Consider the following 23121-nt stretch of genomic DNA (forward strand, 5'->3'; position numbering starts at 1 on the left):
GCCTAAGATGTTTCATAAAACAGCAAAGTAACGCTGAGCATCTACAGAATGCCTTTGCTTCCCTACTGAGCAACTGGAGCATGTCCCTGCACTTTGAGATTTAAACCTCAAGGCTACTTTTAAAGGTAGATGGCAGGGCCCCACGTTGGCCTGAGCTGTGGCATGTCTTTCTTTTAAAAGGAAGTATATTTTCCACACGACCATTAAGATATTAGTCCTCGTCTTTTGAAGTGTGAGAGGACCCCTTGAGATCATCACCTGTTACTCCAAGGAGCCAGGAGTTCACAGGTAAAACACACACACCCCCAATACTGCTTGCAGACATACCTAAGGCTGCCTCCAGATAGGAACATAGGAAGCTGCCTTATTCCACTGGCTCAGCTATCTCAGTGCTGTCTACACTGAACAGCAGCCGCTCTGTTTCAAGTAGGAAACTCTCCCAACCCTACCTGGAGATTAAACTTGAGGTCTTCTGCTTGCAAGCAGACACTCTGCCCCTGAGCTGTGGCCCTTGCCCAGATGGCACCAGGTTGGGGATGGCGCTGGACTGGTAGGCACTGAGCCGTATGTTGTTTGATACTGACTATACCTTGCAGTTCTAGCAGTTAGCTAAGTGCCCTTGGGGAGTCCGCAAGCAAGGCAGTGAAGTCCTGCATTCCCCATTGCGTGTCCTAAGCATTTCATAGTGAAGGGTTCACTGCCTCTGCACAAACAGCTCCATTTTCATATGGCTAGGAAGCTTGGGTAGGTTTATAATACACAAATTTTGTCTCTTCCTTTTAAAAATAAAAGTTACCTTTATGTTGAGATGATGGGACCCGCTTGGAGTAGGCGGAGGCTAGACCAGAGCTGCTGCACCACCATAGATTCCGGTAGCAGCTCTTTCTTCTTCTAGTAATGCTTCAGTTTAGCTGCTTGCATAAATGGTAGTGCTGAACTGAAGGATCTTGCAATCTTTGGGTAATAGGGGCTATAGAAAGCCAGAGAGCTCTTAACCTGCTGGCCTTGTTAGCAGCACTGGTTCATGGGAGAGGAAATTAAAAGGAGTTTAAAAGGCATGGGGCCAACCGCGGCCCACAGTTGGTGTTAAAGGTTAACATTGCAGACACGTTCCTAATCATCACTCTCGCTCCCTGCTGCAACGGGTCCTGGGGGGACTGGAGGCACTTGCTGAATTATATTTGCTTTTGTTTCTTTCCTGAAAGAGATGGGGGGCAGAGATGGAGAAGCAGGGTGGGTGGGAGGGAAGCAAAAAACCTATTTGTTTGTCTTGTCTAATTTAATTTATGTTATTTATCAAAGAGACAGGCTATTTGAGAAACCAGATGGACCCAGGCTAAAAATGATCTCTATTTTCAAAATGTGAAAAATGGCTTTTGAGTGGACAAGCCAAGAAGAAGCCTGTGTGTGTGTGTGTGTGTGTGTGTGTGTGTGTGTGTGAACTCTCTCGCTGTCCTCCATCCCAGATCTTTCAGTAACCCCTCTCCTCCCCCAGCTCCTGGCCATGGGGTTAAAGGACAAGGATTGTGCCCCTGGGCAAGGAGGGCTCTGTGTGTCTTATGAAGAGGGGGAGAGATCGATCCTGTCACAATTTTGGTTTCAGATGTTAAGAACTATCTCATTACTTTAAACCTCTCCAGTGAATGATGAATGGGACGTATCCTTGGAGCAAGGAAATATGTATTAAGGTAGGTCCTTTTGTAGCAAGGTGCAGAAGCAGAAAACAAAAGTCTTCTCTCTCTTTTTAATTTCCTTTGGGCTTGTTTTATTTATCACAACAATGGTTGTGTAAAACACACACATACAGTTTCAGTTTTTAGCTTATAGCCATCTAACGTCTTAATTGACAAGGTGGCCTCTAGTTTGGTTATAAATGAAATCCCCAACATGTTGAGTTTGTCATCTGTTTTCTACCATTGGCTCCCTTGCCCATTGCTCCTTCCTGATCTCGGAGGCATTCTCTCTCTTGCCCAGCCTAGCCCAAACCATTGCTTTTTCTTGCTGCCACCAGCTACCTTTCCCTTCTGTCTCATGGTTGCCGCTCTCCATTCACACATTGTCCTCAGTAAGACCAGTAAGAGGGGCAGGAGGTTGCCAAAGCACCAGCATCAGTTGACCTCAGCTACTTGCCCAGCCAGTAGAGGCCTCTATCTCTTCCCACACTCCGCAGGTAGCTGACTGGTTTAACAAGAACAGCAACAAGCAACAACTGATAAGAAGAATTATTGGAGATCTTGGTCGGCAACAGATTTCTCCACTTTATGGAACTGCTGTCATCAAGACCTTGCATCTCCCTACTCCCGCCCCTGGGGCACCTCAATGCTTGAGGAGGGGTGGCTGCAAGTGGTGAGGTTCAGTATGTTGTTTAGGGCAAGAGTAGACAAGCAACATGCGTTGGATTATGGAGAAAGCTAGAGAGTTCCAGAAAAACGTCTACTTCTGCTTCATTGACTATGCAAAAGCCTTTGACTGTGTCGACCACAGCAAACTATGGCAAGTTCTTAAAGAAATGGGAGTGCCTGATCACCTCATCTGTCTCCTGAGAAATCTCTATGTGGGACAAGAAGCTACAGTTAGAACTGGATATGGAACAACTGATTGGTTCAAAATTGGGAAAGGAGTACGACAAGGTTGTATATTGTCTCCCTGCTTATTTAACTTATATGCAGAATTCATCATGCGAAAGGCTGGACTAGATGAATCCCAAGCCGGAATTAAGATTGCCGGAAGAAATATCAACAACCTCAGATATGCAGATGACACAACCTTGATGGCAGAAAGTGAGGAGGAATTAAAGAACCTTTTAATGAGGGTGAAAGAGGAGAGCGCAAAATATGGTCTGAAGCTCAACATCAAAAAAACCAAGATCATGGCCACTGGTCCCATCACCTCCTGGCAAATAGAAGGGGAAGAAATGGAGGCAGTGAGAGATTTTACTTTCTTGGGCTCCTTGATCACTGCAGATGGTGACAGCAGTCACGAAATTAAAAGACGCCTGCTTCTTGGGAGAAAAGCAATGACAAACCTAGACAGCATCTTAAAAAGCAGAGACATCACCTTGCCGACAAAGGTCCGTATAGTTAAAGCTATGGTTTTCCCAGTAGTGATGTATGGAAGTGAGAGCTGGACCATAAAGAAGGCTGATCGCCGAAGAATTGATGCTTTTGAATTATGGTGCTGGAGGAGACTCTTGAGAGTCCCATGGACTGCAAGAAGATCAAACCTATCCATTCTTAAGGAAATCAGCCCTGAGTGCTCCCTGGAAGGACAGATCGTGAAGCTGAGGCTCCAATACTTTGGCCACCTCATGAGAAGAGAAGAATCCTTGGAAAAGACCCTGATGTTGGGAAAGATTGAGGGCACTAGGAGAAGGGGACGACAGAGGACAAGATGGTTGGACAGTGTTCTCGAAGCTACGAACATGAGTTTGACCAAACTGCGGGAGGCAGTGCAAGACAGGAGTGCCTGGCGTGCTATGGTCCATGGGGTCACGAAGAGTCGGACACGACTAAACGACTAAACAACAACAACAACAACAGACAAGCCACATTTGGTCTAAGTTAAGCCTAGTGGGAGGGGTGTATTTGAGAAACAGAGCAACTGAAAAGCATCCAGTGGGGAGGGCAGAAAAGCCTTCAAGCAATGGTTGCAGACCACTGGCAGGAACAATCTGTTCCTCCCAATAGCATGCTATACAATGGAAGAAAAATGAGTGAAAGAGAAAAGTAGCCTTGCCCACTTTGGGCTTTGGCACCACCCCCTGTGACTACACTCACCCTCCAAGGGAATGAGGTCCTGGACAAAAAAAGAAAAAAGGATTCTCCACCCCTGCTCTGAAATCTACATACTGTACTGTTTGACCCCGCTGGGTGGTTCTACCTTAAGCAGCTTGTGCAAAGGGAACAGTTCCCACTGGGTTTGTTCTTGCATGAACAGAGGACAGGGCCCTGCATGGCTTGCAGGTATCCGATGTTCTGACTGAGGGCTTCTGAGCCTCTTGAAGCAAAATCGCAGGGCAGATGTACTCCTAGGGTCCGCACTGGGAAGAGTATTCAGAGACATAATGAGCCTGTAAGGGGCAACCGTTCCAAATAGAATCATCCAGGAATGCACCGGCCCACAGACCTGAGGTTGCATCTTGCATTCCACAGACTGATACCAATGGAGCAGGGCCCTGTGATGTCAGGGTGCTACCAAATCAAAAAATACAAAAAGTTGATGCTCAAAAGCGCCCTTAAGTAGCGTTCAAAATGTGAAAAACCCAGGAAAAAAGTGTTTTTAAATGGTAAAATATCATGTTTGTGCAATATTTTTTCTTTTAGAATGTGATTTTGAAAATTAGTATCTTTATATGATTCTGCTCCCAAGCTCCTTGGTCGTAAGTGCAAAGATGGCAATTTGCAACAAAAGGAACACAGGAAGCTACGTTTATACTGAGTCAGAACCTTCTAACATCTAACTCATTGCCAACACAGACCGGTAACAGCTTTCCAACTGAACTTCCTTGCAGCCCTACCAGGAGACGCCAGGGATTGAACCTGGGACCTTCTGCTGTGCTCTACCACTGAGCTGAGGCTGGCCCAGAGATTTTAATGTGCTGCCCTGAGGCCCTGTGAATGGACTCCAACCCCGACTCTTGGGTCTGAAGCCTGTGTCTTCATGCGGACTGAAAGTTCATTTATTCAGGGTCCCGTGCAACATTGGAACTGGCAAACCAAACACAGCCTTGCAGTGAAAGAGGCTTTTTGCCTAAGGTGAAGGAGAAGAGAGATGCCCCACCTATTCCACCCACAGAGCTTAATCAGACTTGTAGTTGACCCTCACTTCGACACTGCTGAAGAGGCAGCCTGCTCCACTGCACCTGAGGGAACGTGGCACTTACAACTCAGTCCTGCAACATTTCATCACTGTCTGTTCCCCACCTGAGGCAACTGCCTCGTACTTAATGGTAGGCCAACGCTGGGCCTTGCTTGGGTCCTTTGCATCCCATTTTGGGCAGTCCCAATAGGGAAACCAAAAGGAGAGAGAGTCCAAGCTGGCACATGTTTGCTTTGGTGGACCTCAGGTTGTGCAAGCTTAGACTAGCTGCTGCTGACGTACAGCTTTGTCCCGACTCTTAAAAAACAAGGAAATAGCTCTCAGGGTGCGACTTCATTAAAAATAAACTGTGTGGGAGGGGGACCCAGCCCTAGCCTCTCCTAGGTGCAGCGATGAGAATTGATGTTGCGTTTTTTGCTAAAGGAGAGCATCGTGGTGGAAGTTCCGCAGGCAAGTTCCTGCCTCTGCCTCTCTCTTTCCAATGACTACGAAATGTCTGGCCTCCTAGCCATGTAAGGGCCATTTAACCCACCGTATTAATCTGCCTCTGACAGACCGCAGGTATGCTCAATTTATCACTGCCCTGTACCAGGAGCCTTGATAAAGTTAACACTGTGTCAAAAGGGGGCCCTGAGTGCATCCTTTGACAGTGTGTGTGTGTGTGTGTGTGTGTGTGTGTGTGTGTGTGTGTGTTGTAATAAATGGCCTGGAGTTGATAGGGAAAATTGAAATTTAACGGACCGGTGTCTCTGCCTGCCCTCGCCTGGGGCTTGCCATGGAGCCAGAGTGAGGCTATCATTTTGAGTCTGCGCTGGGAAAGGTGCTTTGTTAAAAGACAACTGGAAACCAGGAGGAAAATAAGTGTAGTTTCTTCTGTAGCTGAATAGACAGCAAGTGTCAACAGTGGGAACTGCATAGGCAATGCGGCACTTCCTAGACAGCTTGATTGCCATGGCTGGCCTTGCCCTACTATGCCCTGTATGTTAGGGGCATGCTGAGTTTTTGCAGGACAGTTTTGAGGCCTGGTAAGTCTGCCCTCTTTTCCACAAGTGGCCTAAGAGATGCCAGATTTTTAGATAGTACCTCGTTATTTCTTTATTAGATTTATATCCCACCTTTCCTCCCAAGGAGCTCAAGGTGGCATCCATGGTCATCACAACAACCCTGTAAGGTAGATTAGACTGAGAGACTACAACTGGTCCAAGGTCACTCAGTGGGGATTTGAACCCTGTTTTCCTGGTCCTAGTCCATCTCCAGTACACTGCGTTGGGAAGCATGTGGGAGTCCTTTGGCAGACAGGAGGCCAATGTGCAAGTCTCCCTGAAAATGGAGAGCACCATTGGTGTGCTTTGCCAGGTTCACCCTATACAGTAACGGGAATCTAGGTCACTGAAAAGTTCAAATGGAGGCAGAACACAGCTGTACAGCACTGCTGAGGATGCAGGGCCAGGTTTTTTTTGTTTTGTTTTTAAAGGGGTGCAGCAGTGGGCTCTACTGGGACTCTGGCCCTCAGCTGCTGTGCAAGGAGACCAGGTGCTGACACTGGCTCTGCTCCCCTGTAAAGACTTCCCTGCATGCTCCTCTTCTTGAGACTAAGGACTCGGGTCAGTCGTAAAAGCTGGCTTGTGGTGACACACTGCCCTTTGGCCACTAGAGAGCAGCATCGTATCGCCACCAACCTCTGCATTCTATGCCAGGCAGAAGTGCAGTCTGCACAGAGAAGACAGGCATATGTCACAAAGAGGCTCGCAGGGCTGGGGGACGCCCTCTGAGCTCTCCTTTTAACAGAAGTGGGCCTGCAGCAGATCACTGGTATATCCGGGAAGGGCCACAGCTTGGTGGCAGAGCATCTGCTCTGCATGCAAATGGTCCCAGGTTCAGATCCTGGCATGTCCAGGGAGCACTGGGAAAAGACTCCTGTCTGAAGCCCTGGAGAGTGGCTGCCAGCCAGTGCAGGCAATACTGAGCTAGATGGGCCATTGACCTGACCCTGTAGAAGGCAGCTTCCTACAGTCCAGCAGCTCCTCTCTACCTTGTGGAGGGGAAACAACCGACCCCTGCATAGCTCTTACCTATCGATCGTGAGCACAAAATTGCTGATTTCCTGCAGCAGCTGAGGCCCAAAGGCCAAGAGCAAACCAGCCGCCAGTTCTATCCTACCCACCGTTTCCAGGTACCAGATCGGCTCTGGCTTGTAGCCAAATTCCTTCAGAGGAAAGGCGTCAGCAAGCTGCACAGGGTTGAAGGACTCCCTGTCTGAAACCATGGAGAGCTAGTGTGTGTCAGTGTAGACCAGGGATGGGGAAGCTTTTCCCTGCAGGTGTTACTGATTTTACAAACAAATACTGAAGTGGTATGCAATAGGATAAAAAGGGTTGTGGGAGGAATTCAGTCCAGTTTACATTTTAATGGAAGCCTAACTAATTCACAGGGACCCAGGTGGCGCTGTGGGTTAAACCACAGAGTCTAGGGCTTGCTGATCAGAAGGTCGGTGGTTCGAATCCCTGCAATGGGGTGAGCTCCCATTGCTCGGTCCCAGCTCCTGCCAACCTAGCATTTCAAAAGCACATCAAAGTGCAAGTAGATAAATAGGGACTGCTCCGGCGGGAAGGTAGACAGCGTTTCCATGCGCTGCTCTGGTTTGCCAGAAGCAGCTTTGTCATGCTGGCCACATGACCCGGAAGCTGTCTGCAGACAAACGCCGGCTCCCTCGGCCTATAGAGCGAGATGAGCGCCGCAACCCCAGAGTCGGACACGACTGGACCTGATGGTCAGGGACCCCTTTAACTAATTCACCCCTTTAACTAATTCACACCACAGTATGCATGCTGAAATGTGTTTCACTTTGAAAATTTGTCCTCTGTTGAATTTTCTGGTGTAGCTCTCCATCCTAAAAGCATGTATATAAATGTGTTTGTTAGGGGGAAGGGTGCATAAAAGTGATTTATATTAGTGGATATCACTTGCGATAATGTGTGTGTAGGGCAAAATTGCATACAATAATATGTTTATTTGAATAATTTTCCCCCCCCATTTACGGTATGAATCGCTTCCCGTAAAGTACCTCAACTGACACCCCCCCCAAAAAAACCAAACAAACCAGCAATAAAAACAACACACAATTTCATATATGAAAATAATTATAACAATTAAAAACCACTTAGAACACTTTCATATGTAAAAACAATTTTAAATCCAATAGAGAAAAGAACACTAAAAATGCTGATGAAATGTTCATGAGGACTTTTAAAAATAAATAAATTGCAAACTGATACAGAAATGTTGTGAACTGAATTCAAGATTGGCAAAACGAGAAACTGAATTTGACTGATTCACCCCCAGCCTCTATCCAAAGCATTAAACAGATCCGATGTCCAAAAGCGTGGGGCTTGTCAGGAGTTAGCAACCTAAACTGGAGTTTTGTGTGTGAAATTAAGCTCCAACCTCTCCCCACTTATTTCATCAGTGGGAAGAAGATTGAGGCTATCCAAACCAGATCCTGTCACCTGTTTTCGGGGACCTTCTCCCATGTTTTTCTCCGCTACCCAACCTCAATGCAGCAATCGCAATGCCAAGCACAGAGGAGAACAGCTGTGATTAATTAAACAGAATCACAAGTCCTTATCAAGAACATCTGGTGCAACATCCCAAGGGTGAGAGCAGTGGGGAAAGCATACCACTTCCCCCAAAAAGAACCTGGTAACATCCCCATCCATGCAGCCTTATTTGGGGAGGAGGTGACGGAAGACCTGCTCTGCTTCAGGAGCCCTGAAGGGGGCACCGAGATCTACTTGGTGTCTTTGGCTGCAGACATACAATATTTTATTCAGGAATCAACATAGAACAAGTCCTTGTTTTTTACATAGTCTGCACATAATCTAGGTTTGCTGCATATTTGTGTCCCTGAAAAGCACATATTGAGAATCTGGTTTCATGGGGTATGAGGGGGGGGGGGGAGCTCATTGCAGATGGATTCTGCATTACCCCATAGAGCTAACAAGATGATGGGAATTGTAGTCCCAAAACAGCTGGAGGGCCAAGTTTGACCATCACCGCCATAGAGTGTCCATTTAAAAACAGATGTAGGTGGTTGTGTGTGTGCGTGTGTGTGTGTGTGTGTGTGTGTGTGTGCGTGTGCACACCTGCTCAGGGATGCTGTAGGTGGGAGTATGCCAAGATCACAATGCCAGTGCCATCTTCATTTACCTGGGGGATGTGCAGAGAGGAAAAGGAGCAGATAACCCAAACAAGGGAAGGGTTTTCAAATACATAATCAAGTAACCAAACCCACCTTTGTGGGTCGATCTAGGCTGAATGACGCTGCATTGAGAAAAGTTACATTTTTGTGCTGCAAACAGATTAGTGTGTTGTCAGCCTTGACAACATCCATTCCACTCAAGCACTAGTAGAAGGTCGTACAATGTGAAGTCCTTCAGGAGCCTCTAGGAATAGAAATTCACAGTAAAAAATTCCTGTCGTTCTGCCCTTCTGTATAAACGGGACTTAACAATTAATACATTAATACGTGTTCATCAAGAGTTGCTAGACTAGTGATTACAAGGGACAGGGCCTTTTCTGTAGAGGCCTCATCACGCTGGAATCCTCTTGCCCTTCTCTGTTAGATTTTAAGGAAACTCTAAAGACTTTTCTAGTCTAGTCAGCTTTTGAATGAGCTGAGGTCTGTTTCATACTTCTGCTGCTGTTTTTAGCTGCTGCTGTTACGGTATATTTTTAGATGTGTTTTTACTAGGGATGGAGGAGAAATTCATTTGGTTCGCATTATTAAGCAGAGTGACACAATTCGCTCCCTGGATTAATACATGAACTGGGCTGTAATTATCCTTTGGACTTTTGAACTTCTCAGAATTTTGCAATACAGCTATTGACTAAAAGAAATGTACCCAAATGCACAAAAAATATAGTTTAGGGGCAAATGCATTTAGAAATGTGTACATTGAAAATACATATTTTTAAATGCACATATTTTATTTTTTAAAAAACAGACCAATCACACAGGATTGTGTGGTATGAGATATTAGGAACGCACTCAGGCCAGAAATAGTCAGATCTATCAATCCCTGGTCCTTACATGAGGATACAATTTTATGCTTGTAATATTTTGTGTGTGTAGTATGTTGTGAGTCACCTTAAAAGGCAGCTGAAAAAGTAAATCTGTCTAGTTGGGCCTCTGTGATAACTGTACACCAACCTCTCTGCAAAACCAGTAACAGGTTAAGACTTCCCCAGCCTTCTTTAGGTAATGTTTAACGTCTCCTCCTCTGCATGATAGCTCTAGGCTGGCAAGTCGGGGATGTGTGTGATGGTGGATGTTGGAGCTTCTGAACAGTGAGCAAGGAGTAGGAAAAGGCCAAAGGTCCTGAATGTCCCTCTAGGGACAAGCTCCCATCCTTCGGCTGAACATTTCACCTCGGCGAGCTGTGAAGAGGCCCAGGGCAGCAACTAAAGCAGCCATCAATCAGCCCCTGTCCCTGAAATCAACAGACCTGCCAATCATCCCAATCAAGATGCCGGGCCCCCAAGACATTTTATAGGATGCGTGCCTACCTACGTTACAGATTCCAGGTCGTTTCCAGAGTTGGTTGCTAACCTTGTGCATTTCGCCTATTCTCCTGTTGCCTTGGAATATTTGGGCCACTGAACTGAGCTGATGAGAAGCTAAAGAGGGTTTTTCCTCCCTACTTCCCTGAAGGAGTGTAGGCGCCTCCCTCTCATCTGCTCCACCTCTGCTGCAATTTTACTTCCAGTCTCAGGTATTATAGCCTCTGAGGGCACATCCTGGCTCTGAGCATCTGTTGGCCACCTCTGTTCTCTTCTCAAAAGAGCAAACCATTTCAATCTTGCTTCTGCTGACAGAGGTAGGGTGGCCATTGTGTTATACTGTACAGAGGGAAGGCCTCTGTTTTGAAAGGTAGCCGAGGAATTCTAAGAAACTAAAAAGATCAGTGCAGCTTTGAAAACAGTGGTTAAAACTAGTGCAGTTCAGTCTGCCATCTTGGTACAAAATGGCACCCAACTGTATCCAAACATAGCCGAAAACCTGCTCCTTGATCTCAAGAACCACCTTGCAAAACTTTGGATGCAATATCTTAAGAGGTTTCTGAACGGAAAGCAATCCGACAAACGGCCTTTGTGAAATCCCATTCGCTTTCCCACAACCTCCATTTAAATATCAATGCAGGCACAATTCTGGACATCAGTCCTGTTCAAAGAGTTACAGATACAGGAAGCTGCCTTATACCAGATGATACTATCCTGCCTGGGGTCCCCCCCCCAGATTGGCAATGGCTTTCCAAGGTGTCAGACAGAGAGGCTCTTTCCTAACAGCACAGCCTTTGCTGATCTGGGGCCTCCAGATGTTTTGGACTACAATTCCCAGCATCCCCAGCCAGGCAGCCCGGAGTTTTGCTCTCTAAAACATATGGAAGGTACCATAGGAAGCTGCTTTCTACTGAATCAGACCCTTGGTCCATTCAGTATTGCCTACGTTGACTGGTAGTGGCTTTCCAGGCTTTCAGGTGGAACATTCCCAGCCCTAACAACAACAACAACTTATTATTTGTACCCCGCCCATACGGCTGGGTTTTCCCAGCCACTCTGGGCGGCTTCCAACAAAGATTAAAATACATTAAAATGTCACACATTAAAAACTTACCTAAACAGGGCTGCCTTTAAGTATTTTATAAATGTCAGGTGAGGACCCAGGTGGTGCTGTGGTTAAACCACTGAGCCTAGAGCTTGCTGATCAGAAGGTCGGCGGTTCGAATCCCTGTGACGGGGTGAGCTCCCGTTGCTTGGTCCCAGCTCCTGCCAACCTAGCAGTTCGAAAGCACGTCAAAATGCAAGTAGATAAATAGGAACCGCTACAGCGGGAAGGTAAACGGCGTTTCCATGTGCTGCTCTGGTTTGCCAGAAGCGGCTTTGTCATGCTGGCCACATGACCTGGAAGCTGTACGCCGGCTCCCTCGGCCAATTATGCAAGATGAGCGCGCAACCCCAGAGTCGGTCACGACTGGACCTAATGGTCAGGGGTCCCTTTACCTTTAAATGTCGGATAGTTGTTTATCTCTTTGACATCTGATGGGAGGGTGTTTCACAGGGCGGGTGCCACTACCGAGAAGGCCCTCTGCCTGGTTCCCTGTAGCTTTGCTTCTCACAGTGAGGAAACTGCCAGAAGGCCCTCAGCACTGGATCTCAGTATCCGGGCTCAACGATGGGTGTGGAGACGCTCCTTCAGGTATACTGGACCGGGGCCATTTAGGGCTTTAAAGGTCAGCACCAACACTTTGAATTGTGCTCACCCTACCGCCTGCTTCTCCAACATCCGTATGCAAGGAATATTGTTGCTCTGGACCAGGACAGGGACTCTGGCCTCCAGCATTAGGAGTGGGGAACCTGTGGCTCTCTGGGTTGTTGCTGAGCTACCACGTCCATCACCCCAACCACTGGCTGTGGCTGCTGGGAGCTGGAGTCTGGCAGTATCTGTGTGGCCACTGTTTCTCCTCCCCTGATTTTACGTAGCCACTGCAGCCAAGGGCTACTTTGGATGAAAGGTAATGGAGACCAAATTAGCCAACGCTGGAGGAACAAAGGCAATCGTACGAAAATAACAATTGAACTGAAGTTAATTAAAGCAAGAGGAGGCTCAGCCTGACATGTGTTCCCCATTGTGCTTGCGCTGAGAGCCAGGAGGGTCTTGGAAGAGCCCTCCATGAGAGCCGTTCTCCTGGGGAAAGGATATCAAAGCCTTATCTGGCCTTGTTATGATAGCCTCAGCTCTCTCATCTGCCTCTCTCCCTGTGCATATGTTCATGAGAAGCATCTCACACGAGCCAAGAAGGATGATAATACATCTGGGAAGAAGGGCTTCCTTTTCCGGCCTTTTACTGGGGGGTGTTGATGGCGAAACTCCGCACAGGCCCTCCACCTCGTCAAATAAGTGTGTGTTTCCTTATGCAATGCATTAGGCGGGCCAATGTGCTTGGCTGAGGCTGCAGAGCACTTGAGGTGTCCTTGCCGGGAGTCAGGGTGGCCATGTCTCCTACTTTACAGAGGGTAGTTCTCTGCAAGATTGCCTTACCCATATACACCCTCTTGACCACCATGATCTGCAGAACTGGGGCTGTTGCAGGTGCCCCATCATACCCCTTCCACATTCGTAAGAAATCTTTTGGTGTGGCAGCACCTACACTGTGGAACTCCCTGCCTATTGACATCAGGCAGGCACCTTCACTGTGCTCATTCTGGTGCCTGCTAAAAATGTCTCTGCAGGGCCGCCTTAAGCACCTCTGGCGCCGTGGTGCGACGGATCCCTCCGGCGCCCCCTGCCCCGTTTCCCAGCGTGCCGGGTGGGCGCAGCACGGCTGCTGGGGGCGCTGCTGCGCGGCGGAGCAGCCGGCGGGTGGGCGGGCGCAGCTGCGTGGCTCCCCCCTGATGGGCCGGCGCCGTGGCGCCCTGCACCACCCAGCCTGGCCGTAGGGCCGGCCCTGCGTCTCTGTTTTAGATGAACCAGACATGTAGAATGTGGCAGCGTGGTTTAATCTGTTCTTTGTTGATTTAATGTTTTGAACGATTTAAAGAGTTGTTCTTTTTACTGGTGATTTTATTGTTTTATTCTCTTTGTAAACTACGTTGAGGTTTTTCTTAATAGCCAAGCATCATATAAATTTTATGAAATATTTATTTACTTTATTTCAGGGGCGGGGAGCTTCAGGCCTGCCAAGATCCTGGAGCCAGATCCTCCTTCCTCTTTAGGGGATGAGGACAAGGCTTCTGAAGCAGATGTGGACAGGCTTGCAGAGAGTGCCACCTCCAGAAGCACACTCCGGTGAACCTGCAGGGTCAGATGAAGCCCCTTCCCCCGCCAGCCTGAGGAAGTGGCACTGGCTTCCTCTGATTCAGAAGACTCAGCCTGAGGCTCCCTTGCTCAGCAGTCAAGCCCAGATAAAATGACCACTTGTGGAGAGACCCCAGGTGGAGCCTCTTCAATTCTTGTTCCTCCACGGCTAGAGGCTTGGAGAAGTCAACCTTCCCCTCTAAACTGTCACTTCTTCAGACCAAGCAAGCTGCATGCAAAGCCAGCTTCTTCGTACTCGTTCTCTCCTTCTGAGACCATATTGGTCAGCTTAGTAAGTCTCTATTAGGGCATCTTGTCAAGAAACAATGGCGGGATCACATTGTCACAGATTCTAAAGGACAAAAGGAGTTGGTGGGGGTGGGGGTGGGGGTGGGGAGAGAGATAGAAAGACGCTGATGGTGTTAAGTCCTGGGCCCCCCAAAGGATGCTTTTCCAATATATTCCGCCCTCTCCTGAATGGGTATGAATAAATCATTATTTTCTTAAAGGGAAGCAGCTGCTTTTTAAGAGGTGGAACAACCCCCTCGGTCTCCACGCAAGCTTTAGCTGCACATGCTTCAACTCTGAATCCCCCATTGACAAGCTGTGAGGCATGGCAATTTCTATACACCCAGTTACCCAAATCCTATTGAGTCTGCTTTTCTTGCACGAGCGGGCCTCAAAACAGCCAATTCACTGCTCTTTTTGTCACCGGGGTTAAGTGGTTGTGTGTGTGTTTGCATATATATGCAGTGCCACTACACAAGGGTGGGTGGGGGTGGGTGGGGGTGGGGAGAAGGGTCTTTAAGTCCATGAAAAGCTATATTTACATTGTCGACACCAAAGAACGATTTAGGAGATTCAACAGACGGCATGGAAAAGGGCGGCCGATTGTTGCATTGACACTCCAGAAAGACCTCCTTCGGAACAGAGGAGCTGATTATGTCTCACAAAGCCAGCTGCCAATTGGGGTGCGGGGGTGGGGTGGAAAGCAAAGGTGCAAGTGGTTGGCTCTTGAGTTCAGTGCAAAAACGTGGGCTTTTTGCTGCAGCTCAGCTGCTGATCATGCCAGCCAGCACAGCACCTTTCGCAACATGGCAGAGTCCATGGAAAATCTCGGCAAAGATAAGAGAAAGCATGACACCTTAGAAGTAGTCTGTGGTCTTTAAAGACAGGCACTACTCTCTCTCTCTCTCTCTCAGCTCCCATCCACACAGCTTTTAAGGCCGAATGCACAGGTGATGCAAAATATCCATAACAGGACATTGGGATGGGTTTTTATTTACTTTAAAACAGGCACAGGGGCTCCAAATCTGATTCCTTCAAACACTGTTTTTATCTAAATACCCCACCCCTTTCCCCTGGAAGTTGAAAATAAGACAAAACACAGGTGCAGCTAAAAAGCAGCTTGAAGGAGAGTGGTATTTAGACCAGGAGAACAGAGTGCTTAAAAAAATAAATAAAAGCCTCTCAAGTGGTCCGGTTATGAGTCTCAGAGCATGTCAGTGGCTGCTTCTCTGACCAAATGCAGAATGCAACTGGTTTAAAGTAAGTAAATAAAGAAGAGAATGAGCCTTTTCAGTGGTGGCTCCCTGTTTATGGAATGTTCCTATAAGAGAAGTAAGCGTTGTGGCGTCATTATCTTTTTTTAGGTACCAGGCAAAAACGTTTTTATTTGCCAGGCCTTTGGCCCTTAACTTGGAGGCTATGCCTATTGCCTCTTTTTGTGCTCATTCTTTTGGTGGGCTGGATCTGTCTTTTCATAACTATTTATGGATGAGCATTTTAAGTTATTGCTTTATTCTTGTCCTTATATTTTATTTTAATGTTTCTTGTTTTGCCTCTTCTTATATTGTAAGCCACTCTGAGGCACCCTTATGTCTCAAAGCAATTTATTGTCATCCTTTATCTGATCCTGAGGTTCTTTGCAATCTCATTGGGGTAGCTCCATCTCACCTGTTCCGAGTCATGTTACTTGAGGCTTAAATCTGGGGCTGCTCCTCCATAAAATAAAAACCTATTGGGAAGAGAAAAGGAATAAGAATTAAGAGGTTGACATTTCCTCCCCCCGCCCCCCCCAATACAAATTTGACATCTCTTTTGACATTTCCTGTAAAAGAAGTCTCCTGTCATGGACATACTTCACGCCAACCGTATTCAAAATAAAATGTCAAAAATGTTGATGTGAAATGTCACACTCTTCATGTATTTCATGCTCTTGACAGGTGGATGCCTACCCCCCTCACCCCAGCACCTAACAATGGCTCCCAGTCTTCTTCCATCTCACTGTTGTGCTTCCATCCTCGTCTCCCTCCTTTTCTTAGCCTGCTAGCTCCTCTCTTCAAAGTATTGGACAAACCCCCAGATTTTGCTTTCAGTTAAGCCCCTCTGGACAGCCCCATGCCATTTCCACCCACCCCCAAGCACAGATGCTGCATTGTCTTATTTTGGCACGATATTGTACCACCTCTGCCTACGAATGATTGTTGTAAAGAAGAAGAAGAAGAATTGCTGGGGCTTTAACATATTTGGGAACCGCTGCCCCCAAAACTTCCAGAACTCCACCCCGTTCATTTCAATGCAAAGGAAATGCTATGCAAATAGCGGACAGGGGGGGGCATACTCAGTTATGAATAAACAAATATTGGCAATGTTCCTTCTCAGTGGAATTATCTAACACCCCTAGCTGAGATAGAGGCCCACCCTGCCAACACCCGGACCACTGCTGTTTACTCAATGGGGCAAGAGCAGTAAGGTCATGGCTGCATGGATGCAGCAGTGGAGAATCAGATTAGCTCTGCCAGTGTCCCTTCACAGGCCCAACCCCACTGGTTCCCTGCCCCACTCCAGTGCTGCCTAGGTCAGCAGACTCACCCCTGGTGTCAGGAGGAGGGTGGCTCCTTCCTTGGCCCCACAACACCGGCTGCTACTAGCCTACAGTTTCTCTACCTGCTGAGCAGTAAGTAGAACTCCTTGGGATCCCTGACTAAATGTAAATATCTCTTTTGAACGTTTTGGATATGCGCGGCTCGTCTTGTTGGTTGCCAAGGACCGAAATTAATTTATTTTTTTTTCTAATGATCAATTATACACCCTGGCTTTGCTTGATGCTTAATGTGGGGGTTTATGACAGAACAAATTTAAAAGCATTTTTATTGCACCCTCCAGCTGTATGGAAATTGTGATTTTAAGGCTCAGCACTGTAGTAATGCAGAAGAAGGAAAAAGCTGGTTTTCCTTGATTGAGCAAAACATACAAACAGTGTGGGCTCGATTTGTTTCATAGTGATGGCCACCAACTTGGATGGTGTTAAAAGAGGATGCGGCAAATTCATGGAGGAGAAGGCTACCAGTGATTACTAGCCAGGATTACTGTACTATGCTTACGGTTGGGGGGGGGGAAGGGGATTCAACTTTGTTCACATTTATAGACAAAATCACCAACCTGTGGTTGGGGCTTAGGGCAGTATAAAGTTCAATAAATAATAACAATAACAATAACAATACCCAATTTGCACTTTCCCAAACAACACACAAACCAAAACACAGCCATCCTTCCAAGTTCACCTCCCTCCAAATTCTGTAATGCAGTTCTCCAGCCAACTAAATGTGTACAAACATGCATATATGAGGATAAAGTGCATGTAAAAATACATATATTAATTTAAACAACAAACAAAGTACATTACAGCAGGGGAAATTGCATTGCAAAAATGTGTATACTAAGCAAATATTTTCGCAGGCAGATGTGAAAATGTGGAGGATTAAACTTAAGCCTGAACAAAAATAAGAAACCAAAATTGGCAGATTCCCTCGTTCCTAACTGTGTTCCACCTTTACTGTCAGAGAGAGGTGGTATGCCTGTTTAGCCACTGCTAGAAACCCTATGTAGGGAGGGTGGTGCTGTGTTCAGGTCCTGCTTATGTCATGAACCCCTGGCCTACCTGGCAGCAAGCCAATATGTCAGGTCCAAAGGTCAGGAAATATAGTCCAGGGTGAATCCAACTCGCCAAGTCTGAGTCAGGAGTCCAGAGTCAAATCCAAAGCGCAATCCCATGGAGGTCCAGGAACACCCAAGTCAAGGGCCACCAACATGGGCAGTTGAGCAGGAAAGGATCTAAGAAAGCGAAGAGCTGGAAGATCAGATTCATAAGGTGCCATCTAGCAGCTGGCTCATTAGGGCACCTACCTTAATAGGAGCCTAGATGTGATCACAATAGACAGATGTTTTAAATGGTGTTAGATTATGTAATATTTTCAGCGTGGAATATTTACCCATTTCCAAAATAAAAACAACAACATGTAGATTGGCTTGTTGGGCAGATTCATGCAAACAGTGGATTAGTATATCTCAGCTTCTTCTTGGCCCACTACCTGGAGCCTGATACAGTAAAGCAGATCCAGCTCCTGTAGAGGAAGAAAACTGAACACAAGAAACACACCTGAGAAGCAGCTAGTGGATTCTCCCCCCATCCCTTTATTAGGGATGGGGGAGAAATTCCGTTCAGTTCACATTTAAAGGGCAAACTTACTTACCGTACTTTCCAAAACAATGCACAAACAGAAAGACAGCCATCTTGCAAAATTTGTGTTTTTATCCAAAAATTTGCACTTTTCTAAATTTTGCAGTGCAGTTCTCTAGCCCAGTAATGTGTACACAAATCCACATAAAACATGGATAAAAACACATACTGTATTGGTGAAGATAATATATTATATTAGGAGAAATTGTTTGCAATCATGTATACATTGGTGGAAATCGCATTAAAATGTGTGCATTAGGGGAAATTCATACTATAATGCTGATGAATCTTCATTTCATTTTAAGAAATATGTTGCAAACTGATGTGGAACTTAAACTTAAGGGTGGAAAAATGAGAAACGGAAACCAACAGATTCACCTGTCCCTAGTTGCAGGTGCGCATGTGAATGGGATGTGCACTGCTCCTAAATATACATATTTTTGCAAAGCAACTGTCCCAAATATAATGCACTTCTGTACATTATTTTTGCTAATATTGATTTATCTAATCTTTCTGTAATGAAGCGCCCAAATGGAATAACAGGGAATAAATGCACACAAACCCAATTTTAAAAATAACAGCGATCTTGGTTCCATCGAGCAAGGCAGTTGCAAACCGGGAAAGACTATAGCTCAGTGTCAGAGCACCTGCTTTGCATGCAGAAGGCTCCAGGTTCAAATCCCAGTATTTCCAGTCACTGCCAGTCAGTGTAGACAACAATGAGCTAGATGGATCAATGGTCTGGCTCAATTCAGGTTCATATCCCAAGAGTTCAGTGAGGGAAGATTTATCGTGGGTTGAAAAGGTGGTGGACTAGTTTTGGGGGGATGGGGGTAAGCACAGGGAAATTAATCAGCTGTGAGAGACTCCCCTGGCCTGATCAGTTCAGCGCATTTTCAAAGGATCCCTAAGCAGCCAAGTCTTTCTTCCCCTTCCCTGCTTTTCCTCTGAACATGCTGTATGAATTAGTGTCTCGACGAAAAGGATATTGTTGGTTCCTGTGTGGAGATAATAACCTCTGGTAGCGCCGGGAATTTCACCCATGCAGAGAGAATTTACCAAACTATTTCAGCCGTTGCTCCGTAGCCCTCGCACAGGGATCCATTTACTCTGCGGCCCAAACAACTTAATGGAAACAAACTTGCCACCAGGAAGTACGAATTTAGGGTGGAATGTTGCTATAATTGCTAAAAGCCCATGTTTCCACAAATCGAAAGCGGGCAGCCCTCCTCCTTCCAAGGCTACAGCTTCAAAGTAAACAGTGCTAAGCCGGGCCAAGAGATCATGATGATCTCGATTCCCACCCACTCTCGACCCCTTTAACTGTGTGTGTGTAATCTATATATGTTTGTGTGTGTGTGTGTGTGTGTGTGTGTGGAGGGGGAAGAGAAAGAGGGCATATATATTTATCAGGGGGAAAGCACATTGGATAGAAATGGGAGGTCAGTGAAGGACTAGGGAGAAGGGACACTTAAGAACTTCTTATGGCCCATCTAGTCCAGCATCCTGTTCCCACAGGGGCCAGCCCAGATGCCCACAGGAAGCTAAGAAGCAGGATTTGAGCACAAGAGCACTCTCTTCTCCTGTGATTTCCAACAACTTCCGTTCAGAAGCATTGCTGCCTTCAACTGTGGTAGTACAGTAGAGCATATTGATAGCCCTTCTCCTCCATGAATTTGCCCAGTCATCTTTTAAAGCCATCGAAGTTGGTGCCCATCACTGCCTCCTGTGGGAGCAAGTTCCATAGTTCAACTGTGTTGCATGATGTTGCTATATTTCCCCCCACCCCCCAACTGTCATGTTGTGGCTTCCATAGGTTCATGCCAGGCAGATATTTAGGAGTGATGTGCCTCTGTTGCTACATCTGCCAGGACAAGCAGCACCTGTTTTTCCTGGTTGGTTGGTTAGTAGACTATGGGGCGCTCCAAACTCGTGGGGTTTGTATGTGGATATATTATCGGACTACAGCCTTTCTTCACATAGACACCTGGATTGTCTCATCCTTTGCTAGGAGGAGGGGAAGGTCTGCCGTGTTCTGTGATGGTTTCCTATCCAGGACATTCCCAAAATTATCCTGTATCCAAAAGCAACTTGCTATTTAGTTCCCATGGCAACATATCATTTTTATTGATTTTCCAATAAAAGCAGCCAATTAACATATCCATCAAATCATAACCATAATCCAATTAAAAACAATAAACTAAAATAAATAACAACCAAATTACAATCAAAATGATTAATTATTAATTTTTCCAGGCTTCCCATAGTCTGGAGCTCTGAAGTATATCTCCAATATCTTTGTTCCTACCTTCTTCTTCTTGTTCTCATATTTTCTGCATTCCGAGCTTAGCGCTTTAAAGTTCTCCGTCGCTGGCTATGCGATTCTCAATCATGTCAGAAATCATATATCCTTTCATCCACAGAGTACAGCTTTATTTGTGTATATATATATATATATTTCAACTGTCTATTTGCCAGTGCACCTTTTCCTGACTTCATTCCAATCTTCCAATCCGGGCTGTTGTCCAAGTCTATCGTTTGAAGTTTAATGACGCAGCAACTCCCAAGTTGTTAAGTTGTTACTGATTTCCCATCGTTAAATTGTCGAGCATACTGTTTGCAATATTGCAATGTAATTGAACTGTATTCCACAGATATAAGTCATTTGGCGATTGATCAGCTTTCCCGGAGACCACACAATCCCCCCCTCTGTGCCCTAGAAGGGGGGTTGCTAGACATCCATTTAGCCTTCTCTCTTGCTCACAATGAAAAAAAATCTGCAAACAGGTGCACTGTATGTTATCCCAAATTGTTGTCTCGAGTCATTATAAAGTCAGCCAAATTGTTGTCTCAAGTCATTATAAAGTCAGCTATAAATTTTCCACTTTCCTCGAAAAAGGGAGGAATTCTCATTTTTCTGTGCTGCATCATATTAACAAGCGCCATCTTGTTTCTTCTTTTATCTTTATCAAGTCTTTCAAGTCTAAGTAAAGCTGCGTAATTGAATACTTAATTATAAATAGAAGTCCATCTGTACTTTTTTTAAAAAAGGTTTCTTAATGAGGCTTGGCATAGAAAAACAATTGTAGGTATTGAGAAGAAGAAAAAGAATGTACCAATCACCTCCGTAATCCAAACACCATGATGAGAATCTCTTTGAAGTCCGAGCTTAAACACCAGGCACTGTGTAGTTCTGCAGGTTTTTTCTCAGTCTTCTTTGGTCCAGACTATGTCTGTTTATTGTCTAATTATTTTATCAATCTAATTATTTTATCAAACAGATATTTCCGGCTATGAGAATGACTTCGGAGAGTGCCAGCCGTGTTGTGGTCTGGGACCCAGTGTCCTGCCACTTGCACCTTGATGCAAGCTGACAATCTCAGATGGTCTGCAGGTCTATGAGACAGTCCTCCCCCACCCTGGGGAGTCTGCCAGGGCTAATTACTCCCATATCAACCCTGAATTACTGGCATGGCTGAGGTCTGATCGTGTGGGAGTCAGCCATTTTTCACCGCCGGAAACAGGAAGCCCGCCATGGCAACATATCACCTGCGTTTGCCTAGCAAAGGGATATGCCAAACCAGACATAGCCGGTCACCCTATTCTCAGAGCAGAGGAGCATGGCTATAATTTGCCACTATGGTAAATAGGGTAGGGACTATGCACCCCATTTCTCTGTGCTTTGCTTTCCCTGAAAACTTCATTCCCCAAAGTTCTTTAAAATCTGTCAGTTTGGGTATGAGGGCTTCATGGAGGCAAAACTGTTTTAATAAACCTGCTCGGTCCTCTTTCATGCTCCTAGCGGAGCCATAAAAGTCTTGTAAAAGTAAGCCTCTGTTGTTGAATTGGAAAAGTGACATTTAGGCGAGGGGATGACTTGTAAACCCAGCTTCATGTGGCCTTAAAGGACTCAGTCTGCCTTTAAAACCCCAGGTTCTTTTCCTGCCTCCTGCTGAGAAACAAGCTTGCTCATTTTCAATTGCTTCCCATATTTGTAGGGTAGGCACTGATATTAACCCATGAAATCCCACACAAAGGTAAGAGTTATTGAGCTGCTGCTACTACCTCTTCCCAGTATTGCACAATAATGTGCCACACATGCTGAAAGAACTCCATCCCATTGAGTGCAACAGGTGCACGAAGCTTTTGACCAAAGGTAGCCAGTGTGGTGCCCTCCGGAAAGTTGTTGGCCTGCAACAACTCCCATCAACCTTGACCACTGGCCCTGCTAGCAGTGGCTGTTGGGAGGTGGAATCTCCTAAACATCTGGAGGGCACTCCTGTATTAGGGTGTGGCAGTGATCTGTACTGTTGTTGGCAAGGGATGTTATTGGATAGCAATGTTAGATAATTCCAACGAAAACAGAAATGGGAGTGGAAATTGCTGATGTTTGCTTATTCATCCCATGTCCAGAATGGAAATCAGTTCAGGGAATATGTTGTTGCTGCTTTCAGTTTGCAAGTGATATGCCAGTGATAACCCCCTCCTTTTGCATTGAAATGAATGGTGTGGAATACTGTAGTGACAATGTAATTTACAGAATTGAATGTGTATTTCTCTAAGTTACATAATTTCATCACAGCAGACACTGAGACAAATAAGGTAGTTTTTGGCAGAAGATGAACTGAGGCAGAATGGAAACAGTGGTGCATGCAACAAATCTAGGGCACAATGGGAAATGATACCTTCTTACATCCCTATTCTTCTACAAAAAGGATTAAGCCAGGGGTGGGGGAACCTGTGGCTTTCCACATGTTGCTGGACACCAGTTCCCATCAGTCCCAGCCAGTATAGCCAATGGCTAGGGATGATCGGAGTCAACAACTAGAGATTGCCACATTGGCAAGTCCTGCGATTTTCCTATCTCATCCTGTAGCTTTGCACCCAGCTCTAACTTGAAGAAAATGTGCACCATTCAATTAATTTA

The 23121-nt window shown here is 46.0% G+C and overlaps 1 long non-coding RNA gene across 1 annotated transcript in view; it reads right to left on the reverse strand.

The window, feature by feature from the left end:
* Positions 1-15511: 15511 nt before the first annotated feature.
* Positions 15512-23121, reverse strand: part of LOC148685359 (uncharacterized) — a 35910-nt gene continuing 28300 nt past the window's right edge. The window contains exons 3-4 of the long non-coding RNA XR_015950329.1: positions 17616-17788; positions 15512-15689 (exon numbers count right to left, since the gene is read on the reverse strand). This is a non-coding gene — a long non-coding RNA (uncharacterized LOC148685359). The remainder of the gene's footprint in view (positions 15690-17615; positions 17789-23121) is intronic.

Source organism: Zootoca vivipara, chromosome 6 (genome assembly GCF_965207765.1).
Source record: "Zootoca vivipara chromosome 6, rZooViv2.hap1.1, whole genome shotgun sequence".
In the NCBI taxonomy this organism is placed as follows: domain Eukaryota; kingdom Metazoa; phylum Chordata; class Lepidosauria; order Squamata; family Lacertidae; genus Zootoca; species Zootoca vivipara.